The following is an 18,106-nucleotide window of genomic DNA, read 5'->3' on the forward strand; positions in this document are numbered from 1 at the left end:
GTAAATTAGAAATGACTGCAAATTCTTTGCAACTCCTTATTACATTATTTCCATACTCCTTGAATATGGGCTGGTTTTGTGACTTGTTTTGACAATATCATGTGGTAGAAGTGACACTGTGTGATTTCCAAGTCTAGGCCTCAAGAGACCTCACAGCTCCTATAAATGCTCTCTTTGAACTCTTCCACAGATAAGCTCAGATAGCCTCCTGGAGATATATGGCCCAGCCAATATCCAGAACCAACTGCCAGCCATGTGAATGAGGTCTTTACTTAGACTCTCCAACCCAAACTGGGCCACCAGATAACTGCAGTCATGTAAGTAACCTTGACAAGATCAGCAGATGAATTGCTCAGCTGATCCCAGCCCAAATTACTGGCCTACAGAATCATGAACAAATAAAATAGTTGTTTTAAGCCATTAAGGTTTGCAGTAGTTTATTATCCTATGAGAGATAACAGATACAAGCCCACAACTCCCTTCTAAATAAATGAAATTACCTTTGCATAGAGTAAAACTGAGTTGTACTACTTTGCCTTCAATTAAACCAAACCTGAAAATATGATCACAACCACTGGATTGGTATTTGATCTAAAAGCAGCCACATATTACAAGACATAGGAAAATCTAGTCATCTATAAAGTGACATGGCACAAAACTCTGCCCTAGTGGACAATTCCGTGGAAGGTAGTGACAAACAAATTCACATAGTTTATTAGGTAACAGGAATGCAATATAAACACTGAAAAACTGGTCACTAAAGCTGTTATTGCATCCTGAAAAACATAATGTAAATCCTTAAACTGTAAGCACTAGGACCCAAGGGGCTGTATGTCTACTCAGCCTCTTTGTGACCCTACTCTGGAGTGAGCCTCCATTGGCTAAGGAAATCTGAGCATTTTTCTTTACAATCTGAAAGGACCTAATACACTAAATTAATTTCATCTATGGTAACATTTTATAGTGTTTTTTATTAAGTTTATAAAACATTTTAAAATAATTTCATTTGAAAGGCAACATGGCTTATTGGACAGAGCACAGACTTTGGGTCAGGGAGACCTAAGTTCGATCATACTAATCGAGAAATCACTACGAGCAGTTTTAAGGATTAGAAACAAGAAAAGTTCATGTAAAAATTTTAAAGTATCTGGCAAATAACAGCACCTCAACAAATTCTATTTTTCTATAATTTAGTAAGATTTATTAAGGACATTGATCTTATCAATTGGCTTCTGTTACATAAAAAAAAGTCTCAAAAACTAGTAGCTTAAAATAACAACCAATTCTGAGTCAGCAATTTAGGCTATCCTCAGCTGGGCAGTTCTGTTGATCTTGGCCAGACTCACTCATGTGCTGTGGACAGATGCCAGGTAGACTGGCTGGTCTAAGAAGGCTCAGCTGGTATGGCTGTCTCTGTTCTAAATGATCTCTTGTCATCTATCTGGCTAGCCTAGATTTGATTACATGTGGAAACATTCAAGATCTCTTAATGCCCAGGCTCAGAACTCATAAAACACCACTTCCACTGAGTTTACTGGCCAAAGCATATCACAAGGCAAGCCAAGACTTAAAAGGATGGAGAAACAAAGTCAATGAGCTGCTTACTGTGGTCATTTTTGCAATTTACCCAGAGACCTATATATCGGGTATTGTTAAGGTCTTTTAAATGCTATATATATGTAGCTGTGAATGTTTTATGTATTTAATCATTACATTAAATTATTACAAAAAGTCCTCAAGAGAGATATAGACTACTCCTATTTTTCCATGTGGGGCAACTGAAGTGTAGGGAGCTAGTAACTAGCCCCAAATATTATTACTTATACATGGCAGAGTCAAAATTGGAAATCAGGTTTCCTAGGTTCTACCTAGTTCAATGTTTTTTCCCTTATATCATCCTATTTGTCTAGAAATTGATTGCAAGATCCTAGTGGTCCTATAACACCTCTATAAAAGAGCCTCGAAATAATGTCACATAACAAAATATTATACAATTTGAGATGTTAGTTTAAGTCATATTTGCTTGATTTCTTTGTCACAGTCTACCTAACCTAACAAAACACCTGTGGGCAACTTTAATGAAAACCTGTTTACATGGCACAGGAATCATCTTGTTTTGGTTTGGTTCTGGGCACATTATTTTTCTTTCAAACAGAATTCATTCAATGAATCGCTACTGAATGCCTGTTGCCTATGTCAGTCACTGTACTAAATACTGAAGGTACAGCAAGATAATCTGCTCTTATAAACTTTATTAAAAGTTTCTCCCACATTATGATGCCTTCCTTGAATCATGAATAAGAAAGAAGTATTAATAAGGGAAGTATTTATTTTTGGATAAATTTCTGGGATATACTATTTTAATGGAAATATATTCCTTTTTACAGTCAAACCCTGCAATAGCTAATAGGAATACCAAATTCAATAAATTGTGTCACCTGTATGTATAAACAGATATTCAAAAATATGCATTTAATTACCCAAGTTAGAAGCCTATTAATCATTCTGACTCCTATCTCTATTCATCTCCCTCATCTTGGTTGATTCTACCTTCAAAATATATATCAAGTCCATCTCCTACTCTCCATTTCCACTAACACTACCTTGAATCAAGCTACTACCGTCTTTTGCTCAAACCATAACTGACACCAATTTGGTCTCCTTGTGTCCATTCTTGCCTTCTTAGAGGAGCTAAACATATTCTTAAAATATAAGTCTGATCACATTATCTCCTGCTTAAAACCTTTCACAAGAGCTTCCCTATTCTAAATGTAATCCCTTCAGTGTAGCCTACAAGACCCTGCTTACCTTTCCATCCTCACCTTTAACCCTTCTCTTTGTTGCTCCAGTCACACCACCCTTTTTCTTTCTACGCTCTTTTCACTGTGGGGCCTTTGTATGCACTGTTCCCTCTTGATGTCACTGGCCTCTTTTCATTTCTCAAGGCTCAAAAAGGCCTTTCCTAACTCCTCTCACATACGTCCCCTTCTTGTCCTATTATAGTGCCCTATTTGTTTCCTTCATAGCATGTTTTCAATTTATAAATACATACTTACTTGTTTATCTACTTGTTATATCTTTCCTACCTGGCTGTAAGTTCCCTGAGAGTACAAACTATGTTTCATTCATTACTGTACAAATACTTAGCACACTGCTTGCTACATAGTAAGTGTTCAATAAATATTTTTAAAAATAATCAATGTTTAATTTTTTGTATGGTACCATATTGGTTTATTCTCCAATAACTGCAGATAATAAAAGAAGGATGGACAAAACTAAATTTACCACAGGGAATGAAAATGAAAAGATTTCCAGGGTCAACACCCAACATGAAAATAAAATTTATTGCCTAAAATAAGTACCTGTTACCATCAGCTTAGATTATTAATTGTCCAACAAATAAAACCTAATTCCTATGTGCCTAGAGTATCTACAGGGATAATCATATTACTGCTAGTGTGACTTTTCACAATAGGCTTTTCTCACCTCTTCTATTTCTCTATAGGAACACTTCTCAGGTTAAATACTAGGTTGCTGAAATATACAGAAATGGAATTTATACACTAATTTCAAACACAGTACAGTGTATTTCCAAAGACAGAATTACACTGTTTCCAGCATAAAAGCAATAACTAATGTTGAAACAGATTTTTAAATAATGATTCTTTGCAGGCAGTTGAAAGAGGGAATTTCTAAGGTCAGTTACTTTAAAGTGGAATAACATATCTATATGGCATGTAAATTAGTACAGTATAACAAACTAAATAAGTTTAGATAGCTCACTAATTAAAAAAATATATATCAAATCGTAGTTAGCTTGAAATGAAGTGTTTTCCCAACTATATTCAGAAACAACATACTTGTCTTTTAATCATGTGCAATAATGTTTATTGCTGCCACTTATATAATCAGTACACATTTCTTGAAGAAAATTTAGAAAATATTCACATACATGAAAATAAAATTATCCCAAATCCCAGCAACCAGAGAGACTAACAGTTAACATTTTATTTAACAGATAACTATATTTTAGATCAATTACAGTATTATGTAGATAAACTCTTGAAAGAAGCTAATTCTCTGAACTTATTCTGTGACTTCTATCCAACTACTTCCAGACTTCTGCTCATGCCATTCTCTCCTCAAAGAATGAACCCAATCTCAATCTACTCACCTTTAACACTGAGTTATTTAACATCTCTGAGCATCTGTTTTATCATAAGATTTTTGTGGGGATTTAGTAATGCACATTAAGAACCTAGTACAGAAGGTGCTATACAAATGGTAGTCATTGTTACAGCTAAAAAGTCCCCTCTTTAGTGGAACTTTCACAGATTACTTCAGTCCTTCTCTGATGCTATTTGTATGTCACTTACATTGGAATGCCTCAACATGAGCCAATACATGTCTTATCTCCCTCACTAGGATCTGAGATGATTTTGGCAGTTCTCCTACAATTTTATACTCCTCATAGTGTACACAAATATTTAAGGTCAATTCAATAATATTTTTTTCACACATATTACCTGTAAGTCATTGAAATGGAGACACAAAGATAAATCTCAATTTCTGCCCTCACTTAGCTTATAGTAATCTTTTAGAGGGAAAGAGACATTATTTAGTGTAAATGACTTTAGGTCCACAAACTCTTTTTTTTGAAACCCTTTGGGGGAAAATGTGTTTCAGAATTTAGAATTTCCCAGATTTTAGAAAGGTAATACAGTATATATACTATATATTAAGAAACCACTCAGCAAGGTCTAGGTCAGCACCCTATGATCCAACATTGTTATTTCTATAATGAAATGTATAAATATTTACTAACTGGTACAAATATTGACTATAAATAGCCTCCCATCAGTTCAGGTCAGGTTTTATCACTGTATTGGCTTCCAACTGATGCTGTAGCAAATTACCACAAAACGTAGTGGCTTACACAATACAAATTTATTATCTTATACTTCTAAAAGTCAGAACTCTCACTGGGCTAAAGACAAGGTTTCTACAGGGCTGGGTTCTTTTTAGAGGATAAATGGGAGAATCTGTTCTTTGCCTTGCCTGACTTCTAGATGCTGTTTGCATTCCTTGGCTCCTGGCCTTCTTTCATCTTCACAGTCAGCAATCCCATTACTCTAACCTCTACTTCTGCCATGACATTTCCTTCTGACTCCCTTGCTTCTCTCTTCCTCTCATAAGGACTCCTGTGATTACAGTGAGTGCATCTAGGTAATCCAGGCTAATCTCCCCATTGCAAGATCCTTTTTTTTTCCTTGTCTATAAATAATGTTTTATTGAAACAGTTATACTCCTTTATTTATATTTTACTGTGGCTGCTTTTTGGCTACAATGACTGAACTGAGTAGATACAACAGAGATCATATGGCAAATCTAAAACATTTACTCTCTGGCCCTTTATACAAGTTCCATTGCAAGTTCTTTAATTTAATCATCTCTGCAAAGTCCCTTTTGCCAAATAAGGTAATATGTCCATAGGTTCCAGGGATTAGGACATGGACATCTTTGGGGGGCCATTATTTTGCCTACCAGAGCCACCAATCTAGTCTTTTTTTTTTTTTAAAGAAACTTCTAGTTTTCAGAGTCTTTTGAACTTTAGAACTACAGATAAGGAATTTTGGACCTGTATAACCAAAGGTAGTACAAGGCCAGTGATATAAGAAAAGCACAGGAGAATTGCAGAAATATGATGAATGGAAAGACCACAACCAGCTAAGTATCAGGAAAAGTTCAATGAAATAGATGGAATTTGATGAGAGCCTTCAAAGATGCAAAGGATCGTGACAGGTGAACACTGGTACAAGAGGTAATTTTCAGACATACTTGCTCTCAAAATTTTATAGAGACATACAAAACAGCAACAACAAATTTGGAGTCAGGAAACTATAGTATATATTTGGAGAAGAAAGAATGCAGTTTGACTGAACTATACAGAATAAAAGTAGAAGAGTAGTGAAGGAAAAGAAGGGGAAAGATAAATTGAAGACAGATACAATGGGCTATGTTGCTTGTCAGTATGAAGAGTTTGTTCTTAATTCTGGAGGAAGTGAGCGTCAGGTGGAAATAGTTTTGAACTGAGAAATGTGATATGATTGGTGTTATATTGGAGAAAAATTAACTTGGCAAGAGGATTGATTCAAATTGAGAAAGGCAGAACAGTAGCAGACAAACGACTAATCTAAAGAAGTAATAATGGGGCCTCCCTGGTAGCACAGTGGTTAAGAATCCACCTGCCAATGCAGGGTACACGGGTTCGAGCCCTGGTCCGGGAAGACCCCACATGCCGCGGAACAACTAAGCCCATACGCCACAACTACTGAACCTGAGCTCTAGAGCCCATGAGCCACAACTACTAAGCCCACGTGCCACAACTACTGAAGCCCGTGCGCCTAGAGCCCGTGCTCCGTAACAAGAGAAGCTACCACAACGAGAAGCCCGCGCACCGCAACAAAGAGTAGCCCCTGCTCGCCGCAACTAGAGAAAGACTGTGCACAGCAACAAAGACACAACACAGCCAAAAATAAAAATAAATTAAATTAATAAATTTATTTTTAAAAAAGAAGTAATAGGTACTTTAGCATGATAGGAGAAATAGAATGATGTCAAGGTAGCTAGCTTCGTTAAGAGATTTTCATCAACATGATTTTTAATAAAAGTAGCTACAAATTATAGTTTACTGTATGTCAGGCACCATTCTATGAAAGAGTTTAACTCCATTTTATAGATGAGAAGACTAAGGCGTAGAAAGTGTAAGCAATCCTACACTGAGTAAGTATCATGGCTGGGATTTGAATCCAGGTGTATATGACTCCAAAGTCCAAATGAATGTGAGCCTGTAGTGACAATTTGAAAGCTGAACAAATTGATCTGTGAAAAATTCACCATTCCACTTAAAAGTAAACTATGGTAAGTTAAAGATGTATACTATAAACTCTGAAGTAAACACTAAAATATCACAAGGAATTATATCTATTAAGCCAACAAAGGAGAAAAAATAGAATCATTAAAAAAATTACTCAATCTAAAAGAAGACAAAAAGGGAGATAAAAGTATGATGAACAGTTAAGTCAAAAAGAAAAATAGGGCCTCCCTGGTGGCGCAGTGGTTGAGAGTCCGCCTGCCGATGCAGGGGATACGGGTTCGTGCCCCGGTCCGGGAGGATCCCATGTGCTGCGGAGCGGCTGGGCCCGTGAGCCATGGCCGCTGAGCCTGCGCGTCCGGAGCCTGTGCTCCGCAACGGGAGAGGCCGCAGCAGTGAGAGGCCTGCATACCGCAAAACCCCCCCCCCCAAAAAAAAACACACACACACAAAAAAAGAAAAATAGCAAAATGGTAGATTTAAACCCTATCATATCAATAATCACATTAACCATAAATTATCTGAACATGCCAGTTAAAAGGCAGAGACTGTAAGACTGGGTTAAAAAAACAAGACCCACCCACACGCTGCCTATAAGAAACATGTTTTAAATACAAATAGGTTAAAAGTAAAAGGACAGAAAAAGATACACCACGCTAAAGAAAAAAAAGTTGGAGTGACTATATTAACATCAAAGTCGATTTCAGAGAAAGATATTACCAGAGATAAAGGGATATCATTCATACTAACATACAGTTAGAAATTTCAACATATGTCTTTCAATAACTAATAGAATAAGTAGACAGAAAGTCAATAAGCATACAGATGTCTAGAAGAACACCATCAACCAACTTATCCTAAGTGAACTTTATAGAACATCTTATCCCAAAACAATACACATTTTTTTCAAGTATTACAAGTATATAAATAACATTTACCAAGAGAGACCACTTCTGTGTCATAAAATAAGTAAGACTAAATTTAAAGGGATCCAAGTCCTACAAGGTATATTTTCTGACCGCAATCTAATTATGTTAGAAATCAACAACAGAAGGATATATGGAAAATTCTCAAATATTTGGAAATTAGGAAACATATTTCCAAATAACCCAAGTCAAAGAAGAAATAAAAAGAAAAAAGTGTGTTTTGAGTTGAATGAAAATGAGAAAAATGTATCAAAATTTGAGAGAAGCAGCTAAAGCAGTACATAAAGGGAAAATTATAGCACTAAGATGTCTATATTGGAAAAGAAGAAAGGTCTCAAATAAGTGGCCTCAACTACTTAGGCCTCAAGAAACTAGAAAAAATAAAGCAAATTAAACTGGCAGTAAGCAAAAGAGAGGAAACAGTAAAGGTGAGAGCAAAAATCAATGGAACAGAAAACAGAAAAATAATGGAGGGGGGAGTAAATCAACAAAAACAAAAGCTGGTTCTTTGAGAACACCAATAAAAATGATAAACCACTAGCCAGGCTGAGGGGGGGAGGGTGGTATTCGAGGGAGATACAAATTGACAATATCTGTCAATATGAGAGGAGTGCTATCATTATAGATTCTACAGATACTAAAAGAATAGTTAGGAAATATTATAAACAACTTATACCAATGAATTCCACATCTTAAATGAAATGGAAAAAATTCCTGGACAACCACTAAACCTCACTCAAGAAGAAATACAGAGCCCTCTGAAAAAGAAAAACGATATTAGAGGATTTATATTACCTGACTTCAATACTTGTTATAAAGCTACACTATTCTAGGTAGTGTGGTATTGGTATAAAGACAGACAAATATCCAATGGAATAGAAAAAAGTCCAGAAATAACCCAACTGATGGATTATTGGGTCAATTGATTTCTTACACAGGTGCAAAGTTAATATTCTTTTTTTTAATGGTGCTACAACATTTGGATATCTGTATTAAAAAAAAGAACTTTGATCCTTACCTCATACCATGTACAAATAAGTCACAGACCTAAATGTAGAATGTAAAACTATAAGACTTCTAGAAGAAAACAGCCTCAGGTTAGGCAAAGATCTCTTAGATATAACACCAAAAGTACAATCCATAAAAGAAGAAATTTTTGAATTGGAATTCATCATAATCAAGAACTTCTGCTTTTTGAAAGATACCATTAAGGGAATGAAAAGACAATCCACAAGCTGAGAGAAAATATTCACAAATCACTTATCTGATAAAGCACATGTATCTAGAACAAAGAACCCTCAAAATCCAATTAGAAAACAAATAATCCAAAGCTAAATATCCAGAGATTTAAACAGATACTTCACAAAAGAAAACATACAAATGGCATACAAAAAGATGATCAACATCATTAGTCTTTAGGGAAATGCAAATTAAAGCCACGAGGAGATACCACTACACACCTATTAGAATGGCTAAAACTAAAATGGTGAGGATGTGGAGCAACTGTAACTCCTACCTTGCTTGTAGAAATATTATAAAATGACATAACCACTTTGAAAGAGACTTTGGTACTTTCTTATAAAGTTAAACATATGCTTACTATATGACCCAGCCATTTTACTTCTAGGTATTTACTCAAAGGAAAGCATATGTCCAAACAATGACTTCTACATGAATGCTCACAGTAGCTGTATTTGTAATAGCCAAAACCTGGAAACAACCCAAATGACCACCAACAGTCGAGTGAATAACAAACTGCTTTCCACTGGAATAGTGTTTACAAAATACAATCGTATTCAGCAAAAAAATGAACTAATGATGGATGTGACAATACAGATGAACTTTAAAATCATTATGCTGAGTGAAAGAAGCCAAACAAAAAAGACTCTATACTGCATGATTCCATTCATATAAAGTTCTAGAAAATACAAACTAACCTATAGTGTCGGAAAGTAGATTAGTGGTTGCCTAGGGTAGGGATTGGGATAGATGAAGGAGTAGGAAAGATAGGATACAGGAATTACAAAGGAAAAATAGGAAATTGAGGGGAGGGGTTTATTATCTTGATTGTCATGATGGTTTCAAAGTGCATCCATAAGTCAAAACTTAACCAAGTGTACAATTCATTGGATGTCAATTATATTCCAGTACAGCTCTCAAAAATCCATTTAATCAAATAGCAATAACCATTTATTCCAATATAGTCAGTACTCATATCCTGCTATAAAATGATTATTTTCTACCACCTATTAACAAAAAATGATTTAAACTTATAGTAGTAATATTATACTACTCAACTTCAGTGTGCAGAAGAGTACATTTCTTTCTGGAAACGTGCAAGCAAAAAAATCTTGACTAATGGATTAAAACATAGTGCAAATTCAGTGTACATCAGAGAGCTTCGCTATCTTCTGTCAGCATATTACAATCCTATTCCTGACTTGAAAATAAATGCAGTTATCACAATGGAAAACTGGTAAGTATGTGGCTTTAACAATTTCTATCCCATCACTAAAAATAATCTACAAGTATAAAATGGTAGATGAGGGCTTCCCTGGTGGCCCAGTGGTTGAGAGTCCGCCTGCCGATGCAGGGGACACGGGTTTGTGCCCCGGTCTGGGAAGATCCCACATGCCGCGGAGCGGCTAGCCTGTGAGCCATGGCCACTGAGTCTGCGCGTCTGGAGCCTGTGCTCTGCAATGGAGAGGCCACAACAGTGAGAGAACCGCGTACGGCAAAAAAAAAAAAAAAAAAAATGATAGATGAGTTGGGTTACTAGTCATTTGTAATCTGCCTATGTTGAAGTGAAAAATTTCTCCACAGAAACCATTTCACATGGTGGGAAAGTTCCAGGCCAGTTCCCAAATCTTATTTACACAGTAAGGATTAATTAGCCCCTTTCTCTTCTGCATCACTGTTTTCCCTCTACTGGATCACTGTCATCAACATAAGGACGTGCTATAATTTCATCCATCTTAAAAAAAAAAAAACAGAACAGCAACAACAAAAACAAACTTCTCTTGGTCCTACTTCTGCCTCTAGCCATTCAACACCCCCATTCCCTGATTTCTCCACCTTCCTTTTTGGTAAAATTCCTTGAATTAGTTCCCTGATTTCTCTCCTGCAATTCTCACTTAAATCTGCCCCGTTCGGGCTTTCATTTTCAGCATTGTATCAAACCATCTGACCAAGGTCAGTTATGTGCTATATCCAGTGGTTAATTCTGAAGTCTCTTTTCACTCAGCCTCTTAACAGCATCTGACACAGTTGTTCACTCCTTGAAATCACTTAATGTGGCTTTCAGGAAACCTCAAGTTCCTGGCTTTCCTCCTACCTCCTTCTCCTCATCTTCTCTACCTCTGAATATTAAGAGTACCCTAGGACTTAGTCCTTGGGCCTTTTTTCTTATTTTTATTTATACTTACTCCATTAGCAGTTTCATATTAAATTTCCTTAAAGTAAGATACATCTATGCCTAACTTAAAGGACTTAATTGCTTCACTGTAATCCTCAAATAAGGTCAGTTATGGCTAATTCTATCATTCGGGGAGGCAGCTGCAGATGAAAAACAAATAAAAAAGAATTAAAGAGAAAATAAGTGATTTAATTTTCAATAAATCATCACCATCTTTCTTTAAAATTCAGTATTACTGGTATAGAGAGTTACTTAAAAGTTAAAAATAATAAAGCTAAATTGATGAATATCAAAACAAACATTATTTATTCTAGTCATTTATTACATTGGAAACATTTAAATACCACATTAAATATTTCATTAAAAATGTAAATCATGACCTTATCTATGGTCCTAGTCCCATATGGGCCTATAACAGTAACAACTTATATTAATATAGACTTGTTTCAAAAGCCTTTTTTATAACAAGTATCTCATTTTACCCTAAAAAGACTCCATAAGAATATTACAGTAAATACTATTTAAGCCAGCAGTTTCTGCTCTTACCATGACCTCTCACATAACAGTCAGACTTTTAATGAGCAGATTTAATTAACTTAAAATTAGTTGGAGGGCTTCCCTAGTGGCGCCGTGGTTAAGAATCCACCTGCCAATAGATAGCTAGTGGGAAGCAGCTGCATAGCACAGGGAGATCAGGTCGGTGCTTTGTGACCACCTAGAGGGGTGGGATTGTGGGGGGGAAGGAGACACAAGACGGAGGGGGTATGGGGATATATGTATACATATAGCTGATTAATTTTGTTATACAGCAGAAACTAACACAACATTGTAAAGCAGTTACATTCCAATAAAGGTGTTAAAAAAAAAAAAAAGAATCCGCCTGCCAATGCAGGGGACATGGGTTCGAGCCCTGGTTTGGGAAGATCCCACATGTCCCGGAGCAACTAAGCCTGTGCACCACAACTACTGAGCCTGCACTCTAGAGCCCGGGAGCCATAACTACTGAGCCCACGCACCACAACTACTGAAGTCTGCGCACCTAGAGCCCGTGCTCTGCAACAAGAGAAGCCACCGCAATGAAGAGTAGCCCCCACTTTCGCCACAACTAGAGAAAGCCTGCGCGCAGCAATGAAGATCCAACGCAGCCAAAAATAAATAAATAAAATAAATTATTTTAATTTTTAAAAATTAACTGGAGAACGCATAAATCCATCCCCATTACAAGAAATATATATTAAAATTCATGTTCAACTGATGACAGGTCATTAATGTCATCTTTCTGTACTTAGCATAAAATTACAAAAAAGAAATTTACATTTTCTTTTTAATGTTAATGAAACTAAGTCCTTTATATACATATCCATTAAGGGATATTCTTTATTTCATTTACTTCCATGACTACACTGATGATAAAAATGATATTAACACTGATCTCCTATATATTAGGTACACAATTGTTGCCTGCCTCTATCACAATGAAAAAAGACTTATTTTTGCAAGCAAGAAGGGGAATATATTTATAATTGAGCATTCACTAGTAATGCACGACGCTTTTTCTCCCTCCCAAATTCCCACTTCAAATGATGTGGCGTGCACTGCCTACTAACCCCAGGGCAACGGTTAGAGGCATAAAGACCAGAGCAAAGCTTTGTAAAGTACACCTCATCTCTCTTGAGGGCTCAAACTTCAGTCCTTCCAGTCCTGAGGACTGAGGAGTAGCCCCTTCCCCTCTGCTACTGAGCATACATCAAGAGTCAGTATAGACTCTTACAGTTCTGCCTCTAAGATCTCCATCTATGAAATGTCCCTTTCTGACCTAAATATTCTATTCCACCCCTCCAACTCCTTATTAAATTTCTTTGTCCTTACCCAGTCCTTGTGATCCTTTCATTCTCCTCTGTTTTCAAAACCATCAGCATACCTTTGGCTTTGCTTCCCTTCCTACCTCACTAGCATTTCAGATTTCTTTTCAAAGGAGAATTGCCCCAGACCACAGGTCTTACTTTATCCTCTGGTCCCTACTGAACAGTCATATCAGAACGCAACACATTACATCTTCTCTGGTCACATCTTCAGCATCCTCTTCTGGCTGTCCTTTTAATTTCCACTCTGTAAATAACGAGTCAGGAATCAACAGTTTTGTTATACCCCAGTTCGTTCTATACTCTCTCTTCTTCATAAATCCATCTATATCCAGATCTTGAACTATCACCTCTAAATTACAAACAACCCTAACATCCCTGTAAACATTTAGACCTGTGCTGTCTGCCAGACAGCAACACAATAATGTCTCATTAACTCATTTTCAACATATCCAAAATCATATTCATCATCAGTGACTCCCCACTCTCCCCCCAAAGAAAATTTACTCATTCTTTGGACTTCTCTATTTCTAATAACATCACCTAATCACCTAGCATTTGAGGTCATCTTTAAAGCAAAGTACTGGTTTCTTTACAATATCAATTCAGTAAACTTTTGATTATATGCAAATTGCTGGCAAAATAACTGCATTTTCATCAAAAGGATATGATACAGCCATTTTCATTCAACTCTTTTGATGGTTCACTAATTCGGTACACGATTTTTACTCTGCACGTGGCTTGAACTCTGGAACCAATCCCCAACACATACCTCCAATTTTGCCACCTAACAAGTTAATCAAAATAATCCCATTTTTCCCCTACATCTAGAGGACACCTGAGTCAGGAGTAAGCCTAAGAGATTGGGCAGTTAGATTTTGGCTAGTATTGTGAAAGACTCTGTAGCTCTCTATGCTTAAACCTTAGTTTCCACCTGATAAAAGTGAGAATTATACCTCCTCACTGGGTTGTTTTGAAGATTACACCATACATATGCCTAGAACAGTGCCTAGCACATAATAGGTGCTCAAAAAATGGTGCTACTGTGATTACTGGTGTCACTATTAAGTCAAGAGCAATACAGCCACATGGGAAGCCATTCTGCTTCTTCAGGGGACTGCTTATAGCACATCTTTATTTTAAATTAATCTATGTCTTAAATTTTAGAACAATTCTAATTTTGATCACTGTATTCTATTCCACTGTTCTTTTAAACCATTCAAATGTTCCCAAAATTCCAATATTCTGTCATTTAAACCTCATCTCTCAGTCCACTTTTCATTCCCAGAAGTAACATAAAAATCCTTAGAGAGCGTGATGGTAATCATACTTTTGGTTGCCATGTTCAAAACTGCAGAAATACTTAAGATTTATACCTTAAATAAACACCTGAGGATTCTAGGCAAAGTGGAAGCCATAGTCTATACACTACATTTATGTACTCTTTTTTTTAAAAAAATTATACATATCTCAATTTACTTCATTCAGCTCTCTGTTCCCTTCACTCTCCCTTACAACCCTACTTAAAGTAGTGGCCCTCCCATTACTTACTATATCTATGCCTTGCTTTATTTTTCTTCATAGAACTTACTGACATCTATTACATAGGTATTTATTACTTATGTATTACACAGGTATTTGTCGATTGCCTATCTCCCGAACTAGAATGTAAGCTCCACATGAACAATGATTTTGTTTTGTTCTCCACTGAATACTCAGTAGTTAGCAGAGCCTGGCACTTAATAAGTGCTCAATAAATATCTATTAATGAATGAATGACTGGAGAGGTCAAGACCCTCATGTGATATATAGTCTCATCTGGTTTCTTAGAGTGCCGTTAGAAACAACAAATTAAAGGGGGAAGCTAAGAGAAGCAGCCATATAAACACTGAAAGCTGACAGAGAAAGATAGGGAAAGTTCAAAATTGCAAACACAGTAACGTAGGCCAGCAATGTAGATCATTTGTTATATGGATAAATAATCCTATATCCTTTAATAACCAATATCTCTGTATTACAACAAACTGTAATAACAGAAGGTCTTCATAATAAGTCAATTCATCAGTTTAACTGAGCATCTATACATGTAAGGTTTTGGTAGGAGATAGGGGAATCTTTATTACTAAGAATAGGTTAAATTGTATTCCATGTACTTTGTTTAAAGAAGCAAAGTCTCCTTAAATACAGTTTAAAAACTGTGAATTTTAAAACTATTTCCATGGAAAGTAATTAAAACACAAATTTTGCTTTTAAAAGGAAAAGATATAATTTTTTGGAAAAGACATATAAATGGAATCTCTCAATTCCCAGTGAAGTCAGATGAAGAAATCATTACCACATTTGACAAGTTTAAAAATTAACTTAATTTTTCTTTTTAAGAAAAAATTCATTATTGACCTATAGATCATTAGGCTTGCAACAGCCTATCCTCATCTCTGTTAGAAGTGTATAAGATTTTAAAAATAGATTAGTGCATCCCTCTGTTTAGCATAATTTCTAACAATACTGGTAAAGTTACACTTAACCCAATACCCATTTCTCTCTTTAAATCATAAGCTATTCAGAAATACTACGTAGTTGAAAACCTTGACAAAGGTCTTTCTCAACTGCAAGATTTATGTATACTAAGTCAGAGCTTCTCAAATGTAAAGGTGCATACCAGTCATCCAGGGATTTTGTTAAAATGATTCAGTAGATTTGGGGTAAGCCTCATATTCTGCATTTCTAAAAAGCTCTCAAGATGATGCTGACACTGCTGGTCCACAGATCACACTTTTGAGTATCAAGACACTAAAGACTATATGACCTCAAAAATTACTAAGTCACTTTGAAGAAGAATATTGAAATAAATGAAAAATCAAAATTCTATCTGATTAAGTCTTACCAAATGTTTTAGAACAACATATTGAATGCATAATTGCAAAGCTAAGTTCAAATTGGCTTTGCTTACTTTTCTTAGTTTTTATCTTCATAAAACCTAATGTATTCTATCATAAGTTTAAGAGTATACTATTTCAGCTTCCATCAACATATTATTTCCTCAATTAAGTTTTCAAAGTGTACTTGTTACTTAGCTATCTCACTCAGAATCAACTATGACCCCTGTCTCAGAATCAACTATGCCTCCTTTCTCAGAATTATCAGCAAATCAAAGTATCTTCTTTCAAAATACTGTACTGAGCAGCCTGGTCTAAAGCTATTTAATTAACAGCGTGCTTTATTACTAAGACTCACAGTTTATATCACAACTGGATATACCTAAACTACCAAACTTTTATATAGTGCTTTATAGTTTATAAATACCTTCTATTATATTATTTAATCCTCACAACTACTCTTCAAGGTAGTTTTTATCATTTACATTTCATAAATAAGGAAACTTATCAGAAGTAAAACGGTCCAAGACTATATAATAAGTGAAAGTACTAAGAATTAAATCCAGTCTTCTGATTTAAATACAGTCAATTCCTGATTAATTTCTACGTAACTGCAGGAGGAAATATAGATAACTGAAAATAGCCATTAAAATAAAAACTACAGTTTATTCAAGGAGAGTTATTATATCATGGCTTGTCATATGAAAAGAAAGGAAGCAACCCAAACATCTAACAGTGAGGAATAAGTGAAATAAATTTCGGTTTACCTATATAATGAAATACTATGCAGTTTTTAAAAATACATATGATTACTTTCAGGTTCCACTCCAACATGTAAAGAGCTTGGAAGCCACCATTCTTTCTCTCATAACGAAACGAAAGCTGAACGAACTGAAAACCAATGGACTTTTCTTAGATCCACCAGAGACTGAAGTCACAGGACAAAGTGCCACCCAAGAAACTAGAGAGAATGGTGAATCCAGAGAATATAGGTTAGCTAACTGAAGCAGAAGCCACGGGAGCCAGGAATTGGTATGAACACTTAAATGGTAACTTCAACAAGTTGCTGGACACTGACTGTGGACTAGTTTGAAAGTTTAAAACTCCTGGGGGGGTCTCCTCTAAGGAGGTGTGGGCTGCTATACTTTCCTGGGCTTTATACCCCACATGGTTATCATAGTGAGGATCAGAGAAAAATCACCTCCTGTTTGGCCAGAGGAGGGGGAAAGTAACCATTCTGATATAAGTCCAGAGAGTTCTCCACAACAAAAGCCTATTCAGCAAAGGAAAAGACTTCGCCAGAGCTTTATCCAACTTGGGGAAAAGAAAATTACCCAATTCCTGCCCACTCTAGCCTTACTGACATACCTACAGAAAGGAGAGCGGAAGCTGAGAAGCACTTGTGAAGGCTCAGGGGCACAGACCCTGCAAAAGACTGATATCTTATCATAGGGTTATAGACCACTTCCCATCCCCTACACCTTACCACCACATGAATAGGGATCCTATACTATAACAGGATTATGGCTGAAAAGAAAATGCAAGGCTCTAACTCTATTGAAGAAGGTGTTTCTAGGGAAATCCAAAGACAACAAGGGAAACAAAAACAAGGACACTAAAGGAAATTGAAACCTCTGACACCTACTGCTACAGCAAACAGTAATCACAGCCTAATTCCCAGTCAGATAAATACAAAAAAAAAAAAAATTAAAAGTCATGCTAAAAGGAAAGAAAAAGCATAGTCAGAAGAGTCAAAGCAAGCATTAGAACCACACTCAGATATAGCAGAGATTTTATGATATCAGACTGGGAATTTAAAATCACTATGATTACTAAGGGCTCTAATGGAAAAAGTGGACAACATGCAAAAGCAGATGGATAATGTAAGCAGAGAGGTGGAAACTCTAAGAGCCAAGAAATATTAGAAATAAAAAAACACTGCAACAGAAATGAAGAATGCCTTTGATAGGATCATCAGTAAACTGGACACAAATGAGAAAAGAATCAGTGCACTTGAAGAAGTATCAGCAGAAACTTCCCAAACTAAAATGCAAAGAGAGAAGAGAATGAGAAAACAGAACAGAATATCCCAGAACTGTGGGACAATTAAAGAAGGTGTAACATATGTATAATGGAAATAACAGAAAGAGAAG

The 18,106-nt window shown here is 36.0% G+C and overlaps 1 protein-coding gene across 5 annotated transcripts in view; it reads right to left on the bottom strand.

Moving 5' to 3' along the window:
• Positions 1 to 18,106, bottom strand: part of WASF1 (WASP family member 1) — a 94,185-nt gene that overhangs the window by 66,395 nt on the left and 9,684 nt on the right. The gene's annotated exons all lie outside the window — the stretch shown is intronic.

The sequence above is a fragment of the Mesoplodon bidens genome (assembly GCF_964165515.1).
Source record: "Mesoplodon bidens genome assembly, chromosome: 12".
Classification (NCBI taxonomy): Eukaryota; Metazoa; Chordata; class Mammalia; order Artiodactyla; family Ziphiidae; genus Mesoplodon; species Mesoplodon bidens.